Source organism: Amphiura filiformis, chromosome 20 (assembly GCF_039555335.1).
Source record: "Amphiura filiformis chromosome 20, Afil_fr2py, whole genome shotgun sequence".
NCBI lineage: Eukaryota > Metazoa > Echinodermata > Ophiuroidea > Amphilepidida > Amphiuridae > Amphiura > Amphiura filiformis.
Genome location: NC_092647.1, coordinates 51,492,429 through 51,514,052, shown reverse-complemented (window position 1 = coordinate 51,514,052; position 21,624 = coordinate 51,492,429). Strand labels below are relative to the sequence as shown.

Sequence of the window (21,624 nt, the reverse complement as noted above, 5' to 3'; positions counted from 1 at the left end):
GACAAGACAGGGTGTTCCGTATTACGTGATAGAGGTGCACAATAATAAGTAAGTTCTGAGTTTAGAGAAGATTAGCAGAAGATTTGCCAATATTTCAAATGGATATTTTTGTGTGGAAATGAATTCGGAAATTTAAAAGATTATTATGATTTTTATAAATGTCAAAAGGTCTCAGAATTATATAGATATTTCAACAAGAACAAAACCGTTTTATGAGTACGTTGTATATTGTAGTGCATTTGGTAGTTATATCAAAGCTGGGAATCAATGAAGCACTAAATCAGCCGGACGTCATTTGAACTCAAGTTTTAAATGCACATTTTTATGGCTTCAGTTAGGAAGAAACGTGTCAAGTAAGGTGTGTGTATCTGGGCGCTATATAGTTATGTATAGTTAATTCGCGAATATTTGTAGTAGTGTCTATTATCACATGACCTTTATATTTAATTTGGAAGAATTTCATTATTCTAATAAAATCATTTGAGCACGTTCTATGTCTATGTCAGAATATATGAATACTTGTTGTAATTATGGTACAATGAACAGAAAAAAAAGTAAAAGAAAGAAAATGGAAAAGAGCTACTCTGATGTAAAACAACTTCTATAATGGACGCTACGGTCATGATTAAAGTAAACAATATGCATCTTTGGTTCATACAATGCCCTGGAATAATATATGATGGAAAACAATACAACTGAAATGAAATTCAATTTTCGCGACCATGACGATACTACAATGGGGACCATTATTGTTATCAGACATTTGCATACGTGGGGTGGTCAGCCGATGTTGGTCAAGAAGAGCATTGTTTCCTCTACATCATTATCGCAGATTTGTTTTCAATATGTTCGTAAAGATTTTCTTATTGTTAAATTTAACTTTGAAGTTATATAGAAGATCATTTAAAATTATCAGTACATTTCCATTGTCGAGTCATTATTTGATGAGTGTATGAACAAAAATAACTACAGATACAATTTTGCGGATGGAGTTAATAATTATGAATTTTATTAAAAAAGCATCGTGGCCCTAAGGGTGCACACCAGTAAATAGCCTACATTGACTTTCTGTACAAACAGGGTCCGGGAAAACGTCATTTTTTTGACTTCAGAGCGACTCAGCTCTTCAAAACTTACTCTTTCTGCAAGTTGAAGGTCAGCTGAAGACATCTAGTCCAGAGAAATCATACGGAGTCCAGCGTTTTTTTCAGGAAATTGCCCACTAGATCACCCTATATAAAATACAGCTTACGGCGACTCACAAATAGCTTGGTGTTTCTGAAATGTAACACATTTTGAAAGCTTAGCCAAATCTTCATAAAAGGTCGGATCCTGCTCATTTTTCACAGACAATATATTTCCCAGGCCTAAATTAGGATTTAATATGAATCAGGGCCTAATGGTTTGTTTTTAAGCCTTTCCTAATCTATTCTATTCAGTCTTCTTGCACGTTTCCTCGTTTTAAACACTGTAACTTTTCAAAAGGACATAGGAGATTCCTATTTACTGGTGTGCACTCTAAAGAATTTTTAGGTTTACATGTTTATATAATATATCATAAATTTGGTACAGGTAAACATAATTAGACTGGTTTGGTTACATTTTGAGGGCTTTTTACTATGCAAATAAGCTAATTTACATTGTATCATTTTTAGCCTTTTTTGCTATCTACTGCTGATAGCAATGACAAAATTACACACTTAAATAGCTTGCTGCACTGTAACATTTTTACACTTCATTGTTCATTTGCAAATGTTTTTATACACTGAATGATAGAAAAATTGTATTAAAATATTGCTTGAATTCAAAAACAAATATCTGAATCTATTTTCTGTGTATTTTTTGTTTATTTGTTTACTTATAGAGTGGGGGGGTGTCCAATGAAGGACTTGGGCATTTTGTACACATACTTTGAGGAGTCTATTCAAGCTACATTGTTTTTCTTTTATGAATGATATGTCCCTCTTAATAAAATGTATTGATTTTTATCTTGAAAACATGAATACCTAGCACCTTATGATATTGATTGCCCTAATTAGCATAGCCATTGACCAATGACAAGGCTCGATTTTAATAAAGTCCTTGTGGGAACTTCAATTTGGGTATAGATGAAAGCCCAGTTACTGATTACCCATCATCTGTACAAGTTTAATTTCAACTTTATTTATCGATACATGTAATATGGGGCGTCTTGGCCATGGGTGGAAGAAGAAACAAGTTGGTTGGTTCAAAAAAAGGAGTGAAATCGTGGAGTGCAAATCTGAAATTGGGGGACTCCAAGCCTAAAGAGCTGAAAATAAAAAGGTTAAAGAGACTATCTCACCAGGAATTCCAGAGATCGTTCAAGCTAAATGTTCACAATGAATGGATACCACAAGCATCAGAGCTCCTGGACACTTCAGATGCCAATGTTGCAGTTGGTGCAGTTCTTCGACCCCAAACTCATGAAACTTCTCAGGTTGAAAAAATGCTGCAAGACAAAAAAGAAACAGAACCTGTCAGTGGCTATGTAGAAGTACATTTGACTACATGCATAAATGCTATACAAGACTGTGTAACTGAACATAACTTGATAAACCCAAAGTGTGAAGGTCGGCTGATGACACCAGGCAACTTGTTCACCAAATGGGGAGTGAGTGGAATCATCAGGGTGAAATGCGACTCATGTAATTACATATCCAGCAAGCAGAAACTATACCGCGAGCTGTCTAATCCGGGTGTCAGAGGTAGAAAGACTGCCGAGCCAAATAGGAGTCTTGCTGTTGGGCTCATCAACACCAGCATTGCTGCTACAGGTGCTCAGCGTCTTTTAAGTGCAATGAACAAACCAGTACCATGTGCATCGGCCCTGCAGAGTCAACTGAATGAAGTCGGTAGAAAAGTTCGCGAATGTAACGAGGAAAACATGGGCGAGCACAGATTTCAGCTGCAGAACATCCTTGAAAATGGAGGTTTTCCTCGCGACACGCCGATCCCTGCAGAAGCCGACAGACAGTACAACAATCCACTGAGAAACTCGCGTGGCAACACGCCATTCGCTCCAGCCACACAAACTCGCGATGTGCTTGCTGAAAATTTAAAAAAAAAAAAAAAAATCATTGCTTTCAATCATGAAAACAAACTTTGCAAGATCGGTGAATGTGCTCGACGCAGAGGTGTCGAAGTTGACTGCCCTGGACATGAAGGCTGCACCGCGACATTGTCTGTTGAAGAAAATGCTGGCGACGAAAAGCGCGGCGGTAGGAAGTTGGCATCAATTCTGACCAGTGGCTCACATCCCATTACTGTCGATAAACTGTGCACCGATGCCGATGGCCGGATGGCAGAGGGGTTTGGTGACGAGATGAAATCGAAACAAGGCGTAACAACTGAGCACTACTTAGATACTGTACATCTGAACAGAGCTGTGGCAAAAGCCATATCGCGGGCGCGAATCACTCCGCAACTTGTAACTGAGCATCCGTGCAAATCTAAAGAGCACAGGCAGGCAATCAACAGATTAGCCGACAGCATAGCTTGGCGCGCCGAGCGCGAGGTAAGGGCCGCAAATCAGAAGTTTGGCAATCGCAAAGATTTGGCGGCTCAGTCAATCACTGCTGCCATACCAGCTCTAATAAAGTGTTACGAGGATAAACACAATCTGTGCAGAAAGTATTCCCTTGTATGTGATGGTGAAAAGTGCGTACATGAATACATACCAAAGTTTGCTCGCGGTGCATACAGGTTTTCACCGAGCGACACCGAAGTGCTGGCCGTCATCTTGAGAAAGCGCATGGGCAAGGAGGCAACGCGCAAAACTCGATATTCTTTAACAACACAGAAAGCAGAGTCTGTCAACCACGCATTTGCCAAGACAAACCCCAAGCACTCGATGACTTGTTCGCGCAACGGGGTCAATCGTGACCACAGTGCGATCCATATGGTAAACAATGCAATTGGAGACTCAATTCTGATAAAAGCAAAAGCTTGCAATGTTCCTCTGGCACCAAATTCACCAGCTCTCTCTACTTTACATCACATGAACAGGCGCCAGTCTTATTTCCGCATCCGCGCAAGCTCTTCTAGATACAGCAGTCGACGTGCAGCTCAACGACGAAACAGATATCACTTGTATGACACTGTGCGTAATGAAAGTTTCTATTTGAAATCACAATTAGATCCAAAGTAACAATGTTGGTGAATTTAGCATCATTTTAAGCTTTTCATTTCTTTAAAAACTTTCAAAAATCCCATTATCAAATACCGTATTCGTTCCATTAACTGCCCATGCCCCTATAAGCTCCCAGTGACTTTAAAACAATCAAAGAAACCAACAATGATATTATTAACTGTCAATGCAAATCTGGAACATGGTCCGAAACATATCATGGTGCACTGATGATGATGATGATGGATGGATGGTTGAAAATTTTGGCCATTTTTATTTACGCAAAATATGTAAACAATGTAAAAATAAGCGCCATCCCAATGACTTTGTTAAGCGCCACAGGCGGTTAATGGAAAGAATGCGGTATATTGTACGCCTACTATCTCCCCCAATATACATTGCTTGTGAAATTAGGCCGACATTGAGAGTGGGATTTTTAAATTGTGTTAGAGAAGCACTTGCAGCATAACTAAAGAGCATTTTATAGGCCTACATGCATGTATAAGAGAGTTGCAAAAAAGTACATCATTTTTCAAATTGTTACTGGATGCAGTGTAGTTGGCTGCAAGTGCTTCACATAGCCACTGAGTGAGACTCTCACCTTCATAAAATACAATGTTTGTACACACCATGTCCCAAGCATTTCTCCTCCTTACGACAGCGATTCCTTCGCAGATTTACATGGTGTGGTTCGTGGGACAGATGTCCGGGGTTGACACAGAGCCTCTGATGACAACGGTGAGAAATTTCGTTCGACAGTTCAGACTCTCTCTTTCTTTTTGAAGCCATGTAAGAAGCTCTGTGTGCACTCACCCAGACACTTTCCCCTCCAATTGTCAAATGGACTCTGCCATAACCACATGCATTGGTGCACCCATCCCATTCCCAGCAACCTTTTCCGAACGCATTCTTGTTTTGAATTTGCCGCTCAATCCTCTGTTGCAGATTCTCAAAGAAGAGTGCAGGGACGTTGATTTCCTTGCCCATGTCAATATCTCTACGTGCAAACAAACATGAAAACAAACAAATTGCATAAGCATGTAAGCAGAAAATACACGAAGTATATTTAGTCGTCAAAATGCAGGGAACAAATCATTTTTACATTCTTTTGAATAGAGATTTAGGGTTTAGGATTAGGGATTAGGATCAGGATTAGGGTTAGGATTAGGCCAGGGTTAGGATTAGGATTAGGATGAGGATAAGGTTTTAGGATCAGGGTTGGATTTAGGATCAGGGTTTTATAAGATCGGACGGAACATGTTAAAGCTTACCAAAAATGGTCATGTAATTTTAAGCTTTCCTAATTCCCATGCGATAACAACTTCCAAATCACACAGACGCACCCCTACACATGCTCGGAATACACAAAGGTGGAATTGATTTTCTCAAGCTTTTGCTGTTCTATGCTAGCGCAGCCATGCCTGCTAAAGCCAAATTTGGAAGCCTTGCCTTGCAATTGCATGGCATTGCCTGTGTACGATCGGCTCGCATAGAATGACAGATCTGGCACCAAATGATCCCAGGCCAGGATGCCTTATTTGTACACAAAACTTACCTCGATACTACCCCAATAGTAATAAATCACCAGGTTTATATGCTAAACAGCCAAACTATCACCAAATTGATATGCCAGACTGTCCAGACAGTCACTTGTAGCTTAATTTTGAAGAATCTTATCGATAACAGATTTTAAATCACGAAAAGTTCGTGATAGTAGGTCAAAAGGTCAAAATGTACAGGGTGCACACCAGTAAATAGCCTACATTGACTTTCTGTACAAACAGGGTCCGGGAAAACGTCATTTTTTTGACTTCAGAGCGACTCAGCTCTTCAAAACTTACTCTTTCTGCAAGTTGAAGGTCAGCTGAAGACATCTAGTCCAGAGAAATCATACGGAGTCCAGCGTTTTTTTTCAGGAAATTGCCCACTAGATCACCCTATATAAAATACAGCTTACGGCGACTCACAAATAGCTTGGTGTTTCTGAAATGTAACACATTTTGAAAGCTTAGCCAAATCTTCATAAAAGGTCGGATCCTGCTCATTTTTCACAGACAATATATTTCCCAGGCCTAAATTAGGATTTAATATGAATCAGGGCCTAATGGTTTGTTTTAAGCCTTTCCTAATCTATTCTATTCAGTCTTCTTGCACGTTTCCTCGTTTTAAACACTGTAACTTTTCACAAAGGACATAGGCGATTCCTATTTACTGGTGTGCACTCTAAAGAATTTGTAGGTTTACATGTTTATATAATATATCATAAATTTGGTACAGGTAAACATAATTAGACTGGTTTGGTTACATTTTGAGGGCTTTTTACTATGCAAATAAGCTAATTTACATTGTATCATTTTTAGCCTTTTTTGCTATCTACTGCTGATAGCAATGACAAAATTACACACTTAAATAGCTTGCTGCACTGTAACATTTTTACACTTCATTGTTCATTTGCAAATGTTTTTATACACTGAATGATAGAAAAATTGTATTAAAATATTGCTTGAATTCAAAAACAAATATCTGAATCTATTTTCTGTGTATTTTTTTGTTTATTTGTTTACTTATAGAGTGGGGGGGGTGTCCAATGAAGGGACTTGGGCATTTTTGTACACATACTTTGAGGAGTCTATTCAAGCTACATTGTTTTTCTTTTATGAATGATATGTCCCTCTTAATAAAATGTATTGATTTTTATCTTGAAAACATGAATACCTAGCACCTTATGATATTGATTGCCCTAATTAGCATAGCCATTGACCAATGACAAGGCTCGATTTTAATAAAGTCCTTGTGGGAACTTCAATTTGGGTATAGATGAAAGCCCAGTTACTGATTACCCATCATCTGTACAAGTTTAATTTCAACTTTATTTATCGATACATGTAATATGGGGCGTCTTGGCCATGGGTGGAAGAAGAAACAAGTTGGTTGGTTCAAAAAAGGAGTGAAATCGTGGAGTGCAAATCTGAAATTGGGGGACTCCAAGCCTAAAGAGCTGAAAATAAAAAGGTTAAAGAGACTATCTCACCAGGAATTCCAGAGATCGTTCAAGCTAAATGTTCACAATGAATGGATACCACAAGCATCAGAGCTCCTGGACACTTCAGATGCCAATGTTGCAGTTGGTGCAGTTCTTCGACCCCAAACTCATGAAACTTCTCAGGTTGAAAAAATGCTGCAAGACAAAAAAGAAACAGAACCTGTCAGTGGCTATGTAGAAGTACATTTGACTACATGCATAAATGCTATACAAGACTGTGTAACTGAACATAACTTGATAAACCCAAAGTGTGAAGGTCGGCTGATGACACCAGGCAACTTGTTCACCAAATGGGGAGTGAGTGGAATCATCAGGGTGAAATGCGACTCATGTAATTACATATCCAGCAAGCAGAAACTATACCGCGAGCTGTCTAATCCGGGTGTCAGAGGTAGAAAGACTGCCGAGCCAAATAGGAGTCTTGCTGTTGGGCTCATCAACACCAGCATTGCTGCTACAGGTGCTCAGCGTCTTTTAAGTGCAATGAACAAACCAGTACCATGTGCATCGGCCCTGCAGAGTCAACTGAATGAAGTCGGTAGAAAAGTTCGCGAATGTAACGAGGAAAACATGGGCGAGCACAGATTTCAGCTGCAGAACATCCTTGAAAATGGAGGTTTTCCTCGCGACACGCCGATCCCTGCAGAAGCCGACAGACAGTACAACAATCCACTGAGAAACTCGCGTGGCAACACGCCATTCGCTCCAGCCACACAAACTCGCGATGTGCTTGCTGAAAATTTAAAGAAACAAAAAAAAATCATTGCTTTCAATCATGAAAACAAACTTTGCAAGATCGGTGAATGTGCTCGACGCAGAGGTGTCGAAGTTGACTGCCCTGGACATGAAGGCTGCACCGCGACATTGTCTGTTGAAGAAAATGCTGGCGACGAAAAGCGCGGCGGTAGGAAGTTGGCATCAATTCTGACCAGTGGCTCACATCCCATTACTGTCGATAAACTGTGCACCGATGCCGATGGCCGGATGGCAGAGGGGTTTGGTGACGAGATGAAATCGAAACAAGGCGTAACAACTGAGCACTACTTAGATACTGTACATCTGAACAGAGCTGTGGCAAAAGCCATATCGCGGGCGCGAATCACTCCGCAACTTGTAACTGAGCATCCGTGCAAATCTAAAGAGCACAGGCAGGCAATCAACAGATTAGCCGACAGCATAGCTTGGCGCGCCGAGCGCGAGGTAAGGGCCGCAAATCAGAAGTTTGGCAATCGCAAAGATTTGGCGGCTCAGTCAATCACTGCTGCCATACCAGCTCTAATAAAGTGTTACGAGGATAAACACAATCTGTGCAGAAAGTATTCCCTTGTATGTGATGGTGAAAAGTGCGTACATGAATACATACCAAAGTTTGCTCGCGGTGCATACAGGTTTTCACCGAGCGACACCGAAGTGCTGGCCGTCATCTTGAGAAAGCGCATGGGCAAGGAGGCAACGCGCAAAACTCGATATTCTTTAACAACACAGAAAGCAGAGTCTGTCAACCACGCATTTGCCAAGACAAACCCCAAGCACTCGATGACTTGTTCGCGCAACGGGGTCAATCGTGACCACAGTGCGATCCATATGGTAAACAATGCAATTGGAGACTCAATTCTGATAAAAGCAAAAGCTTGCAATGTTCCTCTGGCACCAAATTCACCAGCTCTCTCTACTTTACATCACATGAACAGGCGCCAGTCTTATTTCCGCATCCGCGCAAGCTCTTCTAGATACAGCAGTCGACGTGCAGCTCAACGACGAAACAGATATCACTTGTATGACACTGTGCGTAATGAAAGTTTCTATTTGAAATCACAATTAGATCCAAAGTAACAATGTTGGTGAATTTAGCATCATTTTAAGCTTTTCATTTCTTTAAAAACTTTCAAAAATCCCATTATCAAATACCGTATTCGTTCCATTAACTGCCCATGCCCCTATAAGCCCGCAGTGACTTTAAAACAATCAAAGAAACAAACAATGATATTATTAACTGTCAATGCAAATCTGGAACATGGTCCGAAACATATCATGGTGCACTGATGATGATGATGATGGATGGATGGTTGAAAATTTTGGCCATTTTGTATTTACGCAAAATATGTAAACAATGTAAAATAAGCGCCATCCCAATGACTTTGTTAAGCGCCACAGGCGGTTAATGGAAAGAATGCAGTATATTGTACGCCTACTATCTCCCCCAATATACATTGCTTGTGAAATTAGGCCGACATTGAGAGTGGGATTTTTAAATTGTGTTAGAGAAGCACTTGCAGCATAACTAAAGAGCATTTTATAGGCCTACATGCATGTATAAGAGAGTTGCAAAAAAGTACATCATTTTTCAAATTGTTACTGGATGCAGTGTAGTTGGCTGCAAGTGCTTCACATAGCCACTGAGTGAGACTCTCACCTTCATAAAATACAATGTTTGTACACACCATGTCCCAAGCATTTCTCCTCCTTACGACAGCGATTCCTTCGCAGATTTACATGGTGTGGTTCGTGGGACAGATGTCCGGGGTTGACACAGAGCCTCTGATGACAACGGTGAGAAATTTCGTTCGACAGTTCAGACTCTCTCTTTCTTTTGAAAGCCATGTAAGAAGCTCTGTGTGCACTCACCCAGACACTGTCCCTCCAATTGTCAAATGGACTCTGCCATAACCACATGCATTGGTGCACCCATCCCATTCCCAGCAACCTTTTCCGAACGCATTCTTGTTTTGAATTTGCCGCTCAATCCTCTGTTGCAGATTCTCAAAGAAGAGTGCAGGGACGTTGATTTCCTTGCCCATGTCAATATCTCTACGTGCAAACAAACATGAAAACAAACAAATTGCATAAGCATGTAAGCAGAAAATACACGAAGTATATTTAGTCGTCAAAATGCAGGGAACAAATCATTTTTACATGCTTTTGAATAGAGATTTAGGGTTTAGGATTAGGGATTAGGATCAGGATTAGGGTTAGGATTAGGCCAGGGTTAGGATTAGGATTAGGGTTAGGATAAGGTTTTAGGATCAGGGTTGGATTTAGGATCAGGGTTTTATAAGATCGGACGGAACATGTTAAAGCTTAACAAAAATGGTCATGTAATTTTAAGCTTTCCTAATTCCCATGCGATAACAACTTCCAAATCACACAGACGCACCCCTACACATGCTCGGAATACACAAAGGTGGAATTGATTTTCTCAAGCTTTTGCTGTTCTATGCTAGCGCAGCCATGCCTGCTGTGCCAAATTTGAAGCCTTGCCTTGCAATTGCATGGCATTGCCTGTGTACGATCGGCTCGCATAGAATGACAGATCTGGCACCAAATGATCCCAGGCCAGGATGCCTTATTTGTACACAAAACTTACCTCGATACTACCCCAATAGTAATAAATCACCAGGTTTATATGCTAAACAGCCAAACTATCACCAAATTGATATGCCAGACTGTCCAGACAGTCACTTGTAGCTTAATTTTGAAGAATCTTATCGATAACAGATTTTAAATCACGAAAAGTTCGTGATAGTAGGTCAAAAGGTCAAAATGTACAGGGTGCACACCAGTAAATAGCCTACATTGACTTTCTGTACAAACAGGGTCCGGGAAAACGTCATTTTTTTGACTTCAGAGCGACTCAGCTCTTCAAAACTTACTCTTTCTGCAAGTTGAAGGTCAGCTGAAGACATCTAGTCCAGAGAAATCATACGGAGTCCAGCGTTTTTTTTTCAGGAAATTGCCCACTAGATCACCCTATATAAAATACAGCTTACGGCGACTCACAAATAGCTTGGTGTTTCTGAAATGTAACACATTTTGAAAGCTTAGCCAAATCTTCATAAAAGGTCGGATCCTGCTCATTTTTCACAGACAATATATTTCCCAGGCCTAAATTAGGATTTAATATGAATCAGGGCCTAATGGTTTGTTTTTTAGCCTTCCTAATCTATTCTATTCAGTCTTCTTTCACGTTTCCTCGTTTTAAACACTGTAACTTTTCAAAAAGGACATAGGAGATTCCTATTTACTGGTGTGCACTCTAAAGAATTTTAGGTTTACATGTTTATATAATATATCATAAATTTGGTACAGGTAAACATAATTAGACTGGTTTGGTTACATTTTGAGGGCTTTTTACTATGCAAATAAGCTAATTTACATTGTATCATTTTTAGCCTTTTTTGCTATCTACTGCTGATAGCAATGACAAAATTACACACTTAAATAGCTTGCTGCACTGTAACATTTTTTACACTTCATTGTTCATTTGCAAATGTTTTTATACACTGAATGATAGAAAAATTGTATTAAAATATTGCTTGAATTCAAAAACAAATATCTGAATCTATTTTCTGTGTATTTTTTTGTTTATTTGTTTACTTATAGAGTGGGGGGGTGTCCAATGAAGGGACTTGGGCATTTTTGTACACATACTTTGAGGAGTCTATTCAAGCTACATTGTTTTTCTTTTATGAATGATATGTCCCTCTTAATAAAATGTATTGATTTTATCTTGAAAACATGAATACCTAGCACCTTATGATATTGATTGCCCTAATTAGCATAGCCATTGACCAATGACAAGGCTCGATTTTAATAAAGTCCTTGTGGGAACTTCAATTTGGGTATAGATGAAAGCCCAGTTACTGATTACCCATCATCTGTACAAGTTTAATTTCAACTTTATTTATCGATACATGTAATATGGGGCGTCTTGGCCATGGGTGGAAGAAGAAACAAGTTGGTTGGTTCAAAAAGGAGTGAAATCGTGGAGTGCAAATCTGAAATTGGGGACTCCAAGCCTAAAGAGCTGAAAATAAAAGGTTAAAGAGACTATCTCACCAGGAATTCCAGAGATCGTTCAAGCTAAATGTTCACAATGAATGGATACCACAAGCATCAGAGCTCCTGGACACTTCAGATGCCAATGTTGCAGTTGGTGCAGTTCTTCGACCCCAAACTCATGAAACTTCTCAGGTTGAAAAAATGCTGCAAGACAAAAAAGAAACAGAACCTGTCAGTGGCTATGTAGAAGTACATTTGACTACATGCATAAATGCTATACAAGACTGTGTAACTGAACATAACTTGATAAACCCAAAGTGTGAAGGTCGGCTGATGACACCAGGCAACTTGTTCACCAAATGGGGAGTGAGTGGAATCATCAGGGTGAAATGCGACTCATGTAATTACATATCCAGCAAGCAGAAACTATACCGCGAGCTGTCTAATCCGGGTGTCAGAGGTAGAAAGACTGCCGAGCCAAATAGGAGTCTTGCTGTTGGGCTCATCAACACCAGCATTGCTGCTACAGGTGCTCAGCGTCTTTTAAGTGCAATGAACAAACCAGTACCATGTGCATCGGCCCTGCAGAGTCAACTGAATGAAGTCGGTAGAAAAGTTCGCGAATGTAACGAGGAAAACATGGGCGAGCACAGATTTCAGCTGCAGAACATCCTTGAAAATGGAGGTTTTCCTCGCGACACGCCGATCCCTGCAGAAGCCGACAGACAGTACAACAATCCACTGAGAAACTCGCGTGGCAACACGCCATTCGCTCCAGCCACACAAACTCGCGATGTGCTTGCTGAAAATTTAACGCCTCAGAAAAAAATCATTGCTTTCAATCATGAAAACAAACTTTGCAAGATCGGTGAATGTGCTCGACGCAGAGGTGTCGAAGTTGACTGCCCTGGACATGAAGGCTGCACCGCGACATTGTCTGTTGAAGAAAATGCTGGCGACGAAAAGCGCGGCGGTAGGAAGTTGGCATCAATTCTGACCAGTGGCTCACATCCCATTACTGTCGATAAACTGTGCACCGATGCCGATGGCCGGATGGCAGAGGGGTTTGGTGACGAGATGAAATCGAAACAAGGCGTAACAACTGAGCACTACTTAGATACTGTACATCTGAACAGAGCTGTGGCAAAAGCCATATCGCGGGCGCGAATCACTCCGCAACTTGTAACTGAGCATCCGTGCAAATCTAAAGAGCACAGGCAGGCAATCAACAGATTAGCCGACAGCATAGCTTGGCGCGCCGAGCGCGAGGTAAGGGCCGCAAATCAGAAGTTTGGCAATCGCAAAGATTTGGCGGCTCAGTCAATCACTGCTGCCATACCAGCTCTAATAAAGTGTTACGAGGATAAACACAATCTGTGCAGAAAGTATTCCCTTGTATGTGATGGTGAAAAGTGCGTACATGAATACATACCAAAGTTTGCTCGCGGTGCATACAGGTTTTCACCGAGCGACACCGAAGTGCTGGCCGTCATCTTGAGAAAGCGCATGGGCAAGGAGGCAACGCGCAAAACTCGATATTCTTTAACAACACAGAAAGCAGAGTCTGTCAACCACGCATTTGCCAAGACAAACCCCAAGCACTCGATGACTTGTTCGCGCAACGGGGTCAATCGTGACCACAGTGCGATCCATATGGTAAACAATGCAATTGGAGACTCAATTCTGATAAAAGCAAAAGCTTGCAATGTTCCTCTGGCACCAAATTCACCAGCTCTCTCTACTTTACATCACATGAACAGGCGCCAGTCTTATTTCCGCATCCGCGCAAGCTCTTCTAGATACAGCAGTCGACGTGCAGCTCAACGACGAAACAGATATCACTTTATGACACTGTGCGTAATGAAAGTTTCTATTTGAAATCACAATTAGATCCAAAGTAACAATGTTGGTGAATTTAGCATCATTTTAAGCTTTTCATTTCTTTAAAAACTTTCAAAAATCCCATTATCAAATACCGTATTCGTTCCATTAACTGCCCATGCCCCTATAAGCCCCCAGTGACTTTAAAACAATCAAAGAAACAAACAATGATATTATTAACTGTCAATGCAAATCTGGAACATGGTCCGAAACATATCATGGTGCACTGATGATGATGATGATGGATGGATGGTTGAAAATTTTGGCCATTTTTATTTACGCAAAATATGTAAACAATGTAAAAATAAGCGCCATCCCAATGACTTTGTTAAGCGCCACAGGCGGTTAATGGAAAGAATGCGGTATATTGTACGCCTACTATCTCCCCCAATATACATTGCTTGTGAAATTAGGCCGACATTGAGAGTGGGATTTTTAAATTGTGTTAGAGAAGCACTTGCAGCATAACTAAAGAGCATTTTATAGGCCTACATGCATGTATAAGAGAGTTGCAAAAAAAGTACATCATTTTCAAATTGTTACTGGATGCAGTGTAGTTGGCTGCAAGTGCTTCACATAGCCACTGAGTGAGACTCTCACCTTCATAAAATACAATGTTTGTACACACCATGTCCCAAGCATTTCTCCTCCTTACGACAGCGATTCCTTCGCAGATTTACATGGTGTGGTTCGTGGGACAGATGTCCGGGGTTGACACAGAGCCTCTGATGACAACGGTGAGAAATTTCGTTCGACAGTTCAGACTCTCTCTTTCTTTTGAAAGCCATGTAAGAAGCTCTGTGTGCACTCACCCAGACACTGTCCGCTCCAATTGTCAAATGGACTCTGCCATAACCACATGCATTGGTGCACCCATCCCATTCCCAGCAACCTTTTCCGAACGCATTCTTGTTTTGAATTTGCCGCTCAATCCTCTGTTGCAGATTCTCAAAGAAGAGTGCAGGGACGTTGATTTCCTTGCCCATGTCAATATCTCTACGTGCAAACAAACATGAAAACAAACAAATTGCATAAGCATGTAAGCAGAAAATACACGAAGTATATTTAGTCGTCAAAATGCAGGGAACAAATCATTTTTACATGCTTTTGAATAGAGATTTAGGGTTTAGGATTAGGGATTAGGATCAGGATTAGGGTTAGGATTAGGCCAGGGTTAGGATTAGGATTAGGGTTAGGATAAGGTTTTAGGATCAGGGTTGGATTTAGGATCAGGGTTTTATAAGATCGGACGGAACATGTTAAAGCTTACCAAAAATGGTCATGTAATTTTAAGCTTTCCTAATTCCCATGCGATAACAACTTCCAAATCACACAGACGCACCCCTACACATGCTCGGAATACACAAAGGTGGAATTGATTTTCTCAAGCTTTTGCTGTTCTATGCTAGCGCAGCCATGCCTGCTGTGCCAAATTTGGAAGCCTTGCCTTGCAATTGCATGGCATTGCCTGTGTACGATCGGCTCGCATAGAATGACAGATCTGGCACCAAATGATCCCAGGCCAGGATGCCTTATTTGTACACAAAACTTACCTCGATACTACCCCAATAGTAATAAATCACCAGGTTTATATGCTAAACAGCCAAACTATCACCAAATTGATATGCCAGACTGTCCAGACAGTCACTTGTAGCTTAATTTTGAAGAATCTTATCGATAACAGATTTTAAATCACGAAAAGTTCGTGATAGTAGGTCAAAAGGTCAAAATGTACAGGGTGCACACCAGTAAATAGCCTACATTGACTTTCTGTACAAACAGGGTCCGGGAAAACGTCATTTTTTTGACTTCAGAGCGACTCAGCTCTTCAAAACTTACTCTTTCTGCAAGTTGAAGGTCAGCTGAAGACATCTAGTCCAGAGAAATCATACGGAGTCCAGCGTTTTTTTTCAGGAAATTGCCCACTAGATCACCCTATATAAAATACAGCTTACGGCGACTCACAAATAGCTTGGTGTTTCTGAAATGTAACACATTTTGAAAGCTTAGCCAAATCTTCATAAAAGGTCGGATCCTGCTCATTTTTCACAGACAATATATTTCCCAGGCCTAAATTAGGATTTAATATGAATCAGGGCCTAATGGTTTGTTTTTAAGCCTTTCCTAATCTATTCTATTCAGTCTTCTTGCACGTTTCCTCGTTTTAAACACTGTAACTTTTCAAAAAGGACATAGGAGATTCCTATTTACTGGTGTGCACTCTAAAGAATTTTTAGGTTTACATGTTTATATAATATATCATAAATTTGGTACAGGTAAACATAATTAGACTGGTTTGGTTACATTTTGAGGGCTTTTTACTATGCAAATAAGCTAATTTACATTGTATCATTTTTAGCCTTTTTTGCTATCTACTGCTGATAGCAATGACAAAATTACACACTTAAATAGCTTGCTGCACTGTAACATTTTTACACTTCATTGTTCATTTGCAAATGTTTTTATACACTGAATGATAGAAAATTGTATTAAAATATTGCTTGAATTCAAAAACAAATATCTGAATCTATTTTCTGTGTATTTTTTGTTTATTTGTTTACTTATAGAGTGGGGGGGGGTCCAATGAAGGGACTTGGGCATTTTTGTACACATACTTTGAGGAGTCTATTCAAGCTACATTGTTTTTCTTTTATGAATGATATGTCCCTCTTAATAAAATGTATTGATTTTTATCTTGAAAACATGAATACCTAGCACCTTATGATATTGATTGCCCTAATTAGCATAGCCATTGACCAATGACAAGGCTCGATTTTAATAAAGTCCTTGTGGGAACTTCAATTTGGGTATAGATGAAAGCCCAGTTACTGATTACCCATCATCTGTACAAGTTTAATTTCAACTTTATTTATCGATACATGTAATATGGGGCGTCTTGGCCATGGGTGGAAGAAGAAACAAGTTGGTTGGTTAAAAAAAGGAGTGAAATCGTGGAGTGCAAATCTGAAATTGGGGGACTCCAAGCCTAAAGAGCTGAAAATAAAAAGGTTAAAGAGACTATCTCACCAGGAATTCCAGAGATCGTTCAAGCTAAATGTTCACAATGAATGGATACCACAAGCATCAGAGCTCCTGGACACTTCAGATGCCAATGTTGCAGTTGGTGCAGTTCTTCGACCCCAAACTCATGAAACTTCTCAGGTTGAAAAAATGCTGCAAGACAAAAAAGAAACAGAACCTGTCAGTGGCTATGTAGAAGTACATTTGACTACATGCATAAATGCTATACAAGACTGTGTAACTGAACATAACTTGATAAACCCAAAGTGTGAAGGTCGGCTGATGACACCAGGCAACTTGTTCACCAAATGGGGAGTGAGTGGAATCATCAGGGTGAAATGCGACTCATGTAATTACATATCCAGCAAGCAGAAACTATACCGCGAGCTGTCTAATCCGGGTGTCAGAGGTAGAAAGACTGCCGAGCCAAATAGGAGTCTTGCTGTTGGGCTCATCAACACCAGCATTGCTGCTACAGGTGCTCAGCGTCTTTTAAGTGCAATGAACAAACCAGTACCATGTGCATCGGCCCTGCAGAGTCAACTGAATGAAGTCGGTAGAAAAGTTCGCGAATGTAACGAGGAAAACATGGGCGAGCACAGATTTCAGCTGCAGAACATCCTTGAAAATGGAGGTTTTCCTCGCGACACGCCGATCCCTGCAGAAGCCGACAGACAGTACAACAATCCACTGAGAAACTCGCGTGGCAACACGCCATTCGCTCCAGCCACACAAACTCGCGATGTGCTTGCTGAAAATTTAACGCCTCAGAAAAAAATCATTGCTTTCAATCATGAAAACAAACTTTGCAAGATCGGTGAATGTGCTCGACGCAGAGGTGTCGAAGTTGACTGCCCTGGACATGAAGGCTGCACCGCGACATTGTCTGTTGAAGAAAATGCTGGCGACGAAAAGCGCGGCGGTAGGAAGTTGGCATCAATTCTGACCAGTGGCTCACATCCCATTACTGTCGATAAACTGTGCACCGATGCCGATGGCCGGATGGCAGAGGGGTTTGGTGACGAGATGAAATCGAAACAAGGCGTAACAACTGAGCACTACTTAGATACTGTACATCTGAACAGAGCTGTGGCAAAAGCCATATCGCGGGCGCGAATCACTCCGCAACTTGTAACTGAGCATCCGTGCAAATCTAAAGAGCACAGGCAGGCAATCAACAGATTAGCCGACAGCATAGCTTGGCGCGCCGAGCGCGAGGTAAGGGCCGCAAATCAGAAGTTTGGCAATCGCAAAGATTTGGCGGCTCAGTCAATCACTGCTGCCATACCAGCTCTAATAAAGTGTTACGAGGATAAACACAATCTGTGCAGAAAGTATTCCCTTGTATGTGATGGTGAAAAGTGCGTACATGAATACATACCAAAGTTTGCTCGCGGTGCATACAGGTTTTCACCGAGCGACACCGAAGTGCTGGCCGTCATCTTGAGAAAGCGCATGGGCAAGGAGGCAACGCGCAAAACTCGATATTCTTTAACAACACAGAAAGCAGAGTCTGTCAACCACGCATTTGCCAAGACAAACCCCAAGCACTCGATGACTTGTTCGCGCAACGGGGTCAATCGTGACCACAGTGCGATCCATATGGTAAACAATGCAATTGGAGACTCAATTCTGATAAAAGCAAAAGCTTGCAATGTTCCTCTGGCACCAAATTCACCAGCTCTCTCTACTTTACATCACATGAACAGGCGCCAGTCTTATTTCCGCATCCGCGCAAGCTCTTCTAGATACAGCAGTCGACGTGCAGCTCAACGACGAAACAGATATCACTTGTATGACACTGTGCGTAATGAAAGTTTCTATTTGAAATCACAATTAGATCCAAAGTAACAATGTTGGTGAATTTAGCATCATTTTAAGCTTTTCTGTATATAAAAACATACAAAATCCCATTATCAAATACCGTATTCGTTCCATTAACTGCCCATGCCCCTATAAGCCCCCAGTGACTTTAAAACAATCAAAGAAACAAACAATGATATTATTAACTGTCAATGCAAATCTGGAACATGGTCCGAAACATATCATGGTGCACTGATGATGATGATGATGGATGGATGGTTGAAAATTTTGGCCTTTTTTATTTACGCAAAATATGTAAACAATGTAAAAATAAGCGCCATCCCAATGACTTTGTTAAGCGCCACAGGCGGTTAATGGAAAGAATGCGGTATATTGTACGCCTACTATCTCCCCCAATATACATTGCTTGTGAAATTAGGCCGACATTGAGAGTGGGATTTTTAAATTGTGTTAGAGAAGCACTTGCAGCATAACTAAAGAGCATTTTATAGGCCTACATGCATGTATAAGAGAGTTGCAAAAAAGTACATCATTTTTCAAATTGTTACTGGATGCAGTGTAGTTGGCTGCAAGTGCTTCACATAGCCACTGAGTGAGACTCTCACCTTCATAAAATACAATGTTTGTACACACCATGTCCCAAGCATTTCTCCTCCTTACGACAGCGATTCCTTCGCAGATTTACATGGTGTGGTTCGTGGGACAGATGTCCGGGGTTGACACAGAGCCTCTGATGACAACGGTGAGAAATTTCGTTCGACAGTTCAGACTCTCTCTTTCTTTTGAAAGCCATGTAAGAAGCTCTGTGTGCACTCACCCAGACACTGTCCCCTCCAATTGTCAAATGGACTCTGCCATAACCACATGCATTGGTGCACCCATCCCATTCCCAGCAACCTTTTCCGAACGCATTCTTGTTTTGAATTTGCCGCTCAATCCTCTGTTGCAGATTCTCAAAGAAGAGTGCAGGGACGTTGATTTCCTTGCCCATGTCAATATCTCTACGTGCAAACAAACATGAAAACAAACAAATTGCATAAGCATGTAAGCAGAAAATACACGAAGTATATTTAGTCGTCAAAATGCAGGGAACAAATCATTTTTACATGCTTTTGAATAGAGATTTAGGGTTTAGGATTAGGGATTAGGATCAGGATTAGGGTTAGGATTAGGCCAGGGTTAGGATTAGGATTAGGGTTAGGATAAGGTTTTAGGATCAGGGTTGGATTTAGGATCAGGGTTTTATAAGATCGGACGGAACATGTTAAAGCTTACCAAAAATGGTCATGTAATTTTAAGCTTTCCTAATTCCCATGCGATAACAACTTCCAAATCACACAGACGCACCCCTACCCATGCTCGGAATACACAAAGGTGGAATTGATTTTCTCAAGCTTTTGCTGTTCTATGCTAGCGCAGCCATGCCTGCTGTGCCAAATTTGGAAGCCTTGCCTTGCAATTGCATGGCATTGCCTGTGTACGATCGGCTCGCATAGAATGACAGATCTGGCACCAAATGATCCCAGGCCAGGATGCCTTATTTGTACACAAAACTTACCTCGATACTACCCCAATAGTAATAAATCACCAGGTTTATATGCTAAACAGCCAAACTATCACCAAATTGATATGCCAGACTGTCCAGACAGTCACTTGTAGCTTAATTTTGAAGAATCTTATCGATAACAGATTTTAAATCACGAAAAGTTCGTGATAGTAGGTCAAAAGGTCAAAATGTACAGGGTGCACACCAGTAAATAGCCTACATTGACTTTCTGTACAAACAGGGTCCGGGAAAACGTCATTTTTTTGACTTCAGAGCGACTCAGCTCTTCAAAACTTACTCTTTCTGCAAGTTGAAGGTCAGCTGAAGACATCTAGTCCAGAGAAATCATACGGAGTCCAGCGTTTTTTTCAGGAAATTGCCCACTAGATCACCCTATATAAAATACAGCTTACGGCGACTCACAAATAGCTTGGTGTTTCTGAAATGTAACACATTTTGAAAGCTTAGCCAAATCTTCATAAAAGGTCGGATCCTGCTCATTTTTCACAGACAATATATTTCCCAGGCCTAAATTAGGATTTAATATGAATCAGGGCCTAATGGTTTGTTTTAAGCCTTTCCTAATCTATTCTATTCAGTCTTCTTGCACGTTTCCTCGTTTTAAACACTGTAACTTTTCAAAAAGGACATAGGAGATTCCTATTTACTGGTGTGCACTCTAAAGAATTTTTAGGTTTACATGTTTATATAATATATCATAAATTTGGTACAGGTAAACATAATTAGACTGGTTTGGTTACATTTTGAGGGCTTTTTACTATGCAAATAAGCTAATTTACATTGTATCATTTTTAGCCTTTTTTGCTATCTACTGCTGATAGCAATGACAAAATTACACACTTAAATAGCTTGCTGCACTGTAACATTTTTACACTTCATTGTTCATTTGCAAATGTTTTTATACACTGAATGATAGAAAAATTGTATTAAAATATTGCTTGAATTCAAAAACAAATATCTGAATCTATTTTCTGTGTATTTTTTGTTTATTTGTTTACTTATAGAGTGGGGGGGTGTCCAATGAAGGGACTTGGGCATTTTTGTACACATACTTTGAGGAGTCTATTCAAGCTACATTGTTTTTCTTTTATGAATGATATGTCCCTCTTAATAAAATGTATTGATTTTTATCTTGAAAACATGAATACCTAGCACCTTATGATATTGATTGCCCTAATTAGCATAGCCATTGACCAATGACAAGGCTCGATTTTAATAAAGTCCTTGTGGGAACTTCAATTTGGGTATAGATGAAAGCCCAGTTACTGATTACCCATCATCTGTACAAGTTTAATTTCAACTTTATTTATCGATACATGTAATATGGGGCGTCTTGGCCATGGGTGGAAGAAGAAACAAGTT

At 40.4% G+C, this 21,624-nt stretch overlaps 2 long non-coding RNA genes across 5 annotated transcripts in view; one reads left to right on the top strand and one right to left on the bottom strand.

The window, feature by feature from the left end:
- LOC140141957 (uncharacterized) overlaps positions 1-21,624 on the top strand; it is a 245,066-nt gene that overhangs the window by 71,585 nt on the left and 151,857 nt on the right. The gene's annotated exons all lie outside the window — the stretch shown is intronic.
- LOC140141956 (uncharacterized) lies at positions 1,074-19,683 on the bottom strand. 4 transcript variants are annotated; one of them, XR_011857488.1, is made up of 6 exons: positions 19,301-19,683; positions 16,878-17,024; positions 15,690-15,831; positions 10,841-10,983; positions 5,989-6,130; positions 1,074-1,278 (listed from the first exon to the last, which is right to left on the bottom strand). It is a non-coding gene; the product is annotated as an uncharacterized lncRNA (long non-coding RNA). The 4 variants fall into 4 exon arrangements; XR_011857489.1 differs by lacking the exon at positions 1,074-1,278 and adding an exon at positions 5,003-5,144; XR_011857491.1 differs by lacking the exons at positions 15,690-15,831; positions 16,878-17,024; positions 19,301-19,683 and adding exons at positions 12,027-12,173; positions 14,451-14,669.